Raw genomic sequence first — 9,373 nt, 5'->3', positions numbered from 1 at the left:
TGAAAATTGCTGGAAGGGAGGTGAGTTGGGGGGAAGGGATAATTGGGTGACTGGCACTAAGGAGGGCCCTTGATGTAATGAGTGCTGGGTGCTATATGCAACTGATGAATCACTGAATTCTACCCCTGAAATTAATTTAAAAAATACCAAATACTTAGAGTAAATGTAATGAGTCTTTATGTATATAATCCCTATATAGACATCTATAGAATCTTACTGAAACTAAAAAAGACTTAAATAAATAGATTGTCTTTTTAGGCTGCTAGTTGGAGAGATTTTTGAAACAGAATCTCAGAGCTGACATAGTCAAGTTCACCTTTTTTGGAGATAAGGAAAACAAGACTAGAAGGATAAAACAGCCTATTCAAGTTAGCCCAGAAAGACCTCAAGTAGCCCACTACCACCGGCTTGCTGTCTGGGCTGCCAATCTGGGCATCCCTACAGTTGGGGCTAGACCACACTCCATGTCTCCAAGGACCAATGCTTAATACTGGCTTTGAGTTGGCTCTGCCACTTTTCTCAGGCCATTCTAACAATGAGGTGTCTTCTTTCTCTCCATCTTTCTTGAGTATTTTAGTACCCATGAAAAATTGATAGGATGGACTCACTATGAGATTGCCTGAATTAGGCATGTAAATCCATGTTGATTTCCAGGGTTGGCAATCTGTAGTTCTTCTTCTGATTCTTTGACAGTAGCAGGTCATCGCCGGGAAACTCACTCATTCCACCTAGTTCAAGGGATCACAACCCAACAAGAGGCATCTTTTCATTACATTTTTCCAGTTTCTGGTCATAGACATTGTATAAACTCCCATTTCTTCTTTTCCGTGTGGAATAACCAGACTTCAGTAACCAAACTCAGACTAAGAACTGTAGTTTCCTCCCAACCCCCATGCTTGACTTTCCCTCTGCTGTTTTTTCCTCTCTTCCATGGGTTATTTTTTCCAACTTGGGAGACAAGGAGAATGTGTATCCCAGGTAAAGCGAGGAGGGAAGGGAGGAACCATGGCACAGACACATCAAAAGAGCCCTTTGTGCTCAGGGCACATTATTCCTGGAATCCAATCAAGTGCCCAAAAACCCAACCAAGCTTTTCAGACAGCACAGAAACCAGTCATGCAGGCCTCTTGGGCTTTGCTTTTTTAAAGCTTTATAGGGTACACTGAATTATTTGGTTGGGTCTTTTCAACCGTGTGACATTTGAGTTTTCAATGGCACAAATGGAGTTGATCATTAATTATTTGGACGCTTTAATTAAAAAAAACACCCAACTTCACTGTGGATTTATGAGGGTCTGCTGAGGGGCAAGGACAAGGAGGCCTTTAGTGATTCCCTCATTTGAATGAGAGTGAGGGTTGGGAAGGTCTAGAAAGGAACGCTATAGAATAGTCTTCCAGGAAGGTCTTAAACCCAAGTGAGGGTTTATTTGAGGGAGGAGAGGCCTACAATGAAGAAAATGGAAAGGACACAAGGGAACAGTCCTGGGACCTGCCAAATGCATTGGGGCAGGGTGTTTAATAAAAATCAATGGTTTAGCAGGGAGCCATCGGGGGCTCCTGAATCAGTACCTTTCACATGAAAACCAGAAAGTCCAATGGATTGGGCTGGAGGAAGGGCTGGTTTCTGGAACATTTGATTAACTGAACCCGAAAGGGGAATTTGTCAGTGGAATGTTGAATGCCCAGAGGGACAGGGTCAGTGTCTTCCAGTGTCAGAACAGCGAGATAGTGATGGCATCATGTTTGCTCTCTTCATTTCGGGGGCATGTTCTGCAACCTCGCCTTCTTGTCTAACAGGGATGTGTGTCCTGCTTTAGTCTCACACACTCTCCATTTCCTGAAATCCTGAAAGGGCTCTCCCATTCATAGAGGATTCCACTCCTCGGTGTGTCTTTAAGAAGGCACCTCATCTCAGTGACAAGTGATCTCGGGTGGGTCCGGGGAACATGGGAAAGGAAATAAGCACTTCTCTAGAGATACCAGGAACTCCCATTTCTTCAGCCTCTTGCATCCAAAAGCCTCAAGAAAAAGAGATTCAGCACATTTTAAAAATGATAAAAAGTGCTTATCCTTGACATCAGAGCGCACAGCCATCCCATATGTGGGAAAGAAACACAATGATTTTTGTGCACCTCTTTGCTGATTTCCCCACTTGGATTTTTAAAGCCCCTGCCTCTAGTCGAAGTAATTCGATATAAAGAAAAAAAAAATCCCAAAAATCTTGGATGCCCCTGATGTCTTTCCTTCTAAAATGCACAAAATTATTTTAGGAATTGTTCCTATGGTGCCAGCTGACTAGACAGTATTATTTATCCCATTTTGCAAAGGAAAGAAACTGAGTCTAAAGGAACTCAAGCAACATGCCAAAAGTTATAAAATATTAGTGGGCTGGAATTTTGTCCTCTTGGAAACAGGCATTTCTCACAAAAGACGTCACAATCTTATCCACGGGATTATAGAACTAGGCTATCCAGATGGTGTTTCAGGAAGAAATCCAGAGCATTTACGAGTGGGTTATTTGTTTTTCCTTACAGCTACTTCCATGCAAAGTATGCATCCATTTTAGAGAAGAGGGAAATGAAATGGATCCAAATTTTTTTGTGGCAAGTCTGTCTGAGGTGTAGTGGGTGTAGTGGTGGTAGTGTTTGTTCTGTCCCAAGTTTAGGGCTGGAGGGGTTCTGAAAGATTCTGAAGGCAAACCTGGCTGAAGTTGATATTTGAAGGTAAAATGAGAGAAAGACTGACTGAGAAATATGCTACGATGGGCCCGCTCATGAAAGCAAAGGTGAGATTTAATGTCTCTTCCCAGCCTCAGAAGATCAAGTTGGAGGGCAAGGTGTTTGGGGGGAGGAGTCCAAAGCCCAGGAGGAAGGGTTGGACCACAGCTTTCACCCCTGCAGGTAAAGAGGAGTGGGCCATTGTTCCAGGAACTTGTGGGCTCCCCAGGAGTTTATCTACCTCAGTCAGTCAGGGAACACACAGGGACAGCACCAGTGGTTTCAGCAGGTAAAAGTACAAAGACATGGTCTGGAGAATATGTGTTTTACCTCAGTTTTCCTCACAAAGAGAGGCAGTTTTCCCCACCTGAGTGTGGGAGTTCTGGGGTATAGTGATTGAGAGAAGTGAAGCATTCCTGGTGGCACAGTCCAGGCTCAAGGCACCCACCAGTTTTCATTCCAAAGTATATGGGTAAAAGCCAGTCATACTCTTGAATGTGCACCTAAATTTAAGATACTCTATTATGATAAAGCTTTATCATCTTGTTTCTAGCTCAGGGCTTCTAGGTTTCAACACATTTTGGGGCTGTCTGACAATGAAAGATGAGACCTGCTACGTAAGTGGTATTTATTTGGGGAACTCAAATCCTGAGACAGAACCACTGCATTTGATGTAACTCTACGTGGAGCCTTCTTCCCCCTGGTCTTTCCCTAACAGACTCATCTTCTTCATTCTTGTCTCAGCTCAGTTCAGCTCCTCCGAGACGCCTTCCTGTACGCCTAGGTCTAAATGAGGTCTTCATGTAAGGTCTCTCCAAGTGTCCTGTATTTTCCTTCAGAGACCTTATCACCTGAAAAAGAAGTTACAAACTGATAAGTTATTTTAATCCTTCTTTCTGGCACTGTGTAGTAAGGTCCTTGAAGGTAAGCACCATGTCTGTAATGCATGCTTGTAATGCTTCCACTGTCGAGCAATATTTGTTGAATGAAGGAAGGAATGGTCTCATCAGGAAAGCTGAGATTCAGTCTGGATTCTGCCACTGTCTGCCTGGGTGGCTGTGGTCTTTCTTGGCTCATGTGTCCTTATCGGCTAAATGATACTGTGAGAATGGATATACTGAGGCCCCTTGTAACAGCACCTCTATGAGCCACTGTAACCCCCCTGAGGTTGGGTCCTTCTTGCGCAGCTCCTTCAGCTCTTTCATTCACCCCCCAAATAATCCCAACTCCCCAACATATTAATGACAAGGAATCTTTTCCTGTTGATTCCACAGCTCTCTTGGAGGATACTACAGCTCACAACTCTTGCCATTCTACCCCCTAAGTTCCCTTTTGACATTTCTTCCTGATTCACTTTTCAACTCTCTGCTGCTGTTTCTGCCTTCCTGGGCTTCTCTCTCCACTCTCTGCAGCCCCCCGAAGTTCTCTCTTTTACTTTGAGCAGCTGCAGCCTTGCCTCCACAGCCTGCTCACTCAGCTGCCTCAGGGCACATGGTCGTTTCTCCTCAGATGTCTGGTGAGCTGGCTGCATCTCAGCCTCACTGTGTGGCTCCTTCCTTCCTTCCTTCCTTCCTTCCTTCCTTCCTTCCTTCCTTCCGTCTTTCTTTCAAGATTTTATTTATTTATGAGAGAGAGAGAGAGAGCATGAGTCGCGTAGGGAGAGGCAGAAGCAGACTCCCTGCTGAGAAGGAGTCCGATTCAGGGCTCGATCCCAGGACCCTGGGATCATGCCCTGAGCTGAAGGCAGACACGTAACCAACTAGGCCACCGAGGCGCCTCATCACTCTGTGTTTCTTTCCAACTCCACATTCAGTGACATTGTGTCGGTAGCGTACGTCAGCCATAGTGGGAGTATTTGCCACAGCGATTGGCAAATGCTAGATGCCAGGGATTTTCCCTCTTGGAGAACCCGTTGTTACACAGTTACTGGCACACCACCGTCTGAGTTCTTCCAGCTAGGTTATCACCTAGTTGAGGAAGTTGGTTGAACCCAAAGACCCTTCATCATTACACCTAGACATAGTTTTTAATTCCTCATGGTCTAGGCAGAGTAGTAGGAGCTGAGAACTGTTCATATACGATGGTAGTTTTACTGGTCAAGGTCGCTCCAGGAAAACATAGTCTATGCCAGATAGGTCAAGAGAGGAACCTTAATATGGGAAACTAGCTACATGTTAGGGTTACTAGAGCTAAAAGGGCACATGGGTGAAGCAAGCCCTAGATTAGCAGGATGCCACGACTCCCTCTAGGGCTGGAGTGACGGGGAGGGGAGGTGGTGTTACCAGAGTTTAGAAGCTAGAATTGTAGAGGGAGAGGATTCCCAGTGGAAATGGGACCCCAGAGGAAACTAAGCAGGTGTTGGGATGCCTCTTAGAACATGGAATGAGGGGAGCACCTGGGATTTTTCCCTCCCCCAGAAAGGAAATGGGCCAACCTTAATCAGAAGCCATGGAATGGAGTTTGGGAAATGTAGCAATCAGGGGTCAGCCCCCTGTGATGCAGAACAGGACAGAGCAGGGCTGGCAAGGAACCTGACGATAAGCAGGCAAATCATCATCCTAATAACTTATCATATTCTGGATAATAATATCCCTAAAGGGACATCCAGTGCCTTCAAGCTTACAGCCAGTCACATGGCTTTCCTAGAGTCCCACAGTCAAGACTCATTCTATAAACCCAAATAATTCCCTTGAGTCTGGCTCCTAAATCCATTCTACAGTGAAGACAGATAAAGTTCCAAAAACTCATTGTAAGATACTGACAATCCGAAGATAGCTTCATGACCTCAAGAACCAGGGATGAGCGCATTTGTGGAAATATAGAAGCTTTCCCATCTTTTACTAATGGGGCCAAAATAATAACAACTAGAGACATCTCCTCCCCATCTTCCTTTTATTTATTTGTTTCTTATTTTCTAAGAATCCAGGTACAGTGTCAGACACTGGGGTTACAAAGGTGTTCTAGGACTTGTCTTCAGAGAACTTACAGCACGGGTGGGAAGCAGGTAATCAGAGGCAGTGGCCAAGGGCCTGGACAATGCTGGATTCATGGACTAATCCTAAAGAAACACAAACTTCTGCTTCTTGGCCTGCTTTCACCTGGGCTGGCAGCAGGGGCAGGTCATGGGTTGCTGGGGCTCTTCTTAGAGGCTTCAGTGGCTCCCTGGCACTTGGACACGTTGGGGTTAATCCCTTTCTTCCTCACGTGAGGCTCATCTTCCCCTGAGGATATTTCTACATTTGCCTTTTGGTAAACACGCTTTTCCACTTGGCTCTCTGCTCATTTTCCCATAGGGGGATAGTCTCAGCATCTTGTCTCTTGTACTGCCAGTGACTGTAACTCTAGCATGCTATCAGCTCAGCACATGTCGGCTTCCTTCCCTGCCTGCAAGATGAGTCTGACTCTCAGGCCTAGATGGGGCTGGGCCCAGTGACGTGTTGGAGCCAGGTCTGTGCTGTGGTGTGTTCCTGCCAACACACGTCCAGTATTGGGGCCCCTTGTCACGTCTGTCATTCCAGCTTATCAAGGGATGCCGGGGTTAGCCAGTGATCCCTGCTCAGCTCAGACCTCCAGTCTGTCCCCTCCCAGACAGTCAGACACAGAGAGCAAGGCATGAAGAGAGCAAACGTGAGACTGTGAAAATGAGAGAATGCGGAGAGTGGGCGTGGGGGAGAGAGAGAGAGAGAGAGGCTCTTTCCTGCTGCCACGGTGGCAGTGGCAGATACTGGAGAGAGGAGAGATATGTAAAGAGGATTCAGAGGAAGTTCTCTGTGTGCTCTGAATTTCCAGGGGGAAAACACTTGTGAAGTTTCTTTCAAGAAACTCAAAGAACGAGGTGCCTGGGTGGCTCAGTCAGGTAAGTGTCTGCCTTTAGCTCAAGTCATGATCTCAGGGTCCTGGGATTGAGCCTTGTGTCAGTTGTCCTTCTGCCCTTCCCCCTGCTTGTGCTCTCTCTTTCTTTCTCAAATAAATAAACAAAATCTTAAAAAAAAAGAAACTCAAAGAACAACATGTATAATTCAATTTTGTGATTTGGGGTGCTTTCACTTTTGGAGGTGGGATTCCAAGAAACTCAGCTATATTCAGGATACATTCCAGGGGCCTGGATTTCACTAGGTTGTTGAATTACCTGATGTTCAAATTATGAGCAACCCTGAGCCCCTGCAGAAGCAAAATGCACGCGGTGATGGACAGAGCCCTGGACGCAGTGCAGGAAGATGTGTTGGCTGCTTCCCCCCCATGTGCGTGCACTCAAGCAAGACACTCATCATCTGCTCATCAGTGTCCTCATCCACATGAGGCGATGATGAGTGTCCTGGCCAATTTACTCAGGTCTGTCGGGAGGCTTGGCCAAGTGGGAGCACTTTATAAATTGGCATGTATTGCAGCCATGTAAGGGGATGTTATTTAAATGACATTTCCTGGTAGGGTGTGGCTGCCTTCCACAAAGTGAGGGTCCGCTTACTAATGCCACCCTAGTAGATGAAATGGGCCCTACTCTCATCCTCTATTTTTCTTTTTCTACATTAGAAACACAACCCTCAGGGCTTATAGGTGATAATTGCTAAACAGTGTGTCTAACTTAGAAATGCCTATAAAAATTCCACTTGACTTGGTTTAAATTGTCTGCATTGTGGAGGAGGAAGCCATCAAGGTTTCTCCAGAAAGAATTGTGTGACCCTGGCCTGGTGGGTTAAAGCTTCGAAGGGTTGGAGACTCTAGCAGCCAAAGGGCCCTCCAAAGTGCATTGGAATTGAGTTTCTCAAGGTTTCAAGGGCGTGTTCTGCAGTCCACTCACTGAGCATTTGTGTGTACGTGTGTCTTTGTACGTGTACTGCATTTATTAGAGGATGTGGTGGTGACTTGGGGCAGGTAGGCTTTTAGTGCCAACAAACTGCTTGCTTTTCAGAAAGAGTAGAGTTTTCCTTGCCTCCACTGCCAGCTCCTTTATCTGTTTTCATTTTAAAGATGTGTTTCCAAAGCACCATTTCCTGAAATCTTTTGGCTGCAGCCAGGTATGAGATTCCCAGATGCAAGCCTAGGGAGAAGGTGAGCTGCCAGGGAGAAGTTTACAATAGGGCGGGCCATTCAGAGGAGTGCCAACTGAGGTCTTGCCAGGAACTGGAGACGGAGCCAGAAACAAGGACCCTCCATGGGAAAAGTTCTCCCTCCAGCTCTGACTGGAAAGTCATGTCTAAGAATTTTAGTTTGAATAATCAGACTGAGCTCTTGTAATTAAGGAGGGGATATCAAGCTTCAAGTTTAATAGAGTAAGACGAGTCGAAGTGAGTCCTTTCCCATGAAGCCTTTCTGCTAACCCTTTTATAATATCTCCCTATGTTTAGCGTCCACCCTGTCTAATCATGATCACATCTTTATGTGCTTACTGCTGCTTGGGTAAATATCCCACCTACCCTACCAGGATTTGAGCTCTGAGCTCATGTCACATTTACTTATAAACTCTTCAGAATCTGGCACAGTGCCTAGAATGCTGTTGGTGCTTAATAAGTGTTGGTCATGTAAATGACTCAATGATGCAAGCCTAGAGCTATTAACAAGGTTTTGATGAAAGATTCACTTATTTCATATACATTTATGGAGCACCAAAATATGCCAGTCCCTGTTCCAGGCAGTGGGAAAGAGGCTGGGAACAAAGTACACGTGAATATAAAGAGAATGACCTGAAAGATAACTTCCTTTCCCCCTACTTTTTATATCCCTGATTATTGAGAAACTTTTGGCTATGCTCAGGTCCTTGTCTTGTCTTTCCCATATTTCTGGCCCCTTGGCCCTGTCCAGGGCCTGCCTTAGACTCTGGGACTTATTTTGTTGGTCCTCAATAGATCTTTCAATAGCCCTGGGCTAGTTAGTAAACAGTGTTATCTCTCTTAGCTCTCCCATCTGACCTAAACACTCAAAAATAGGTTTTTTTAAAAACCGATTCCCTAGCTGCTAAGCTGATAAGAAGAGATACTACACTTGATCTCAGCCAAAGACCAAGAAGCGATCCCAGTTCCCAGCTATCAAAGCTTACACACTTGCATCGTAGCTAGTTCTGGAGACCAAATCCTCATGTTTCTCTCGGACCCAAATGGAATTTAGATGAAAATGGAAAGCTGCCTTAAAGGACAACAGAAGTGGCTGAAGAACCCTAGGTGGACATATGTGGAGAGGGGAGGGGCAGAGATAGGAGCATTCCAAATGGAAGAGCATTAGAGAGTCTCATGGTTTCATGGGAGGCTCCTCTGTTTCTCCCACAATGGCTGGTATTCTTCAGATTTCATCGTGGGAGAGTCCTGAAGAACATGGGCTTGGCAGATGGCAGTTCCCACGTTGTTATATTTGCAGAAATGGGAGGAACCAGCACAGAGGAGGGAGTGATATTTTTCCCCTGTGTGGCCCCACAGGACTGAGCGGGGTTCTCTGGGTCCAAGTTACAGAGAGGGAACTTCTTCCTTAGCTCAAGGGAAGCCCTTTTTGTTGTCTAACAGTGAAGTACGCACGGAATTAATGAGCTCCCTGCTATTGGAAGTTCTCAAGGAGAGAGACTAGATGGAAAGTTAGGGGGTTGCTGAGGTGGCTTTTACCTCAAATGACCTCTGAAAGTTGAGATGAACCGTGGTTCATGCATTCTTCTGTCTGACAATGCTTCTGGTC

At 45.6% G+C, this 9,373-nt stretch overlaps 1 pseudogene; it reads right to left on the bottom strand.

Annotated features, from left to right (window-relative positions):
- Nucleotides 1–8,624: 8,624 nt before the first annotated feature.
- LOC117801342 lies at nt 8,625–8,724 on the bottom strand (annotated as a pseudogene).
- Nucleotides 8,725–9,373: the final 649 nt, after the last annotated feature.

This window comes from Ailuropoda melanoleuca, chromosome 2 (assembly GCF_002007445.2).
Source record: "Ailuropoda melanoleuca isolate Jingjing chromosome 2, ASM200744v2, whole genome shotgun sequence".
NCBI lineage: Eukaryota > Metazoa > Chordata > Mammalia > Carnivora > Ursidae > Ailuropoda > Ailuropoda melanoleuca.
The sequence above is the reverse complement of the archived record's forward strand: the minus strand, read 5'-3'. Positions and strand labels throughout refer to the sequence as shown.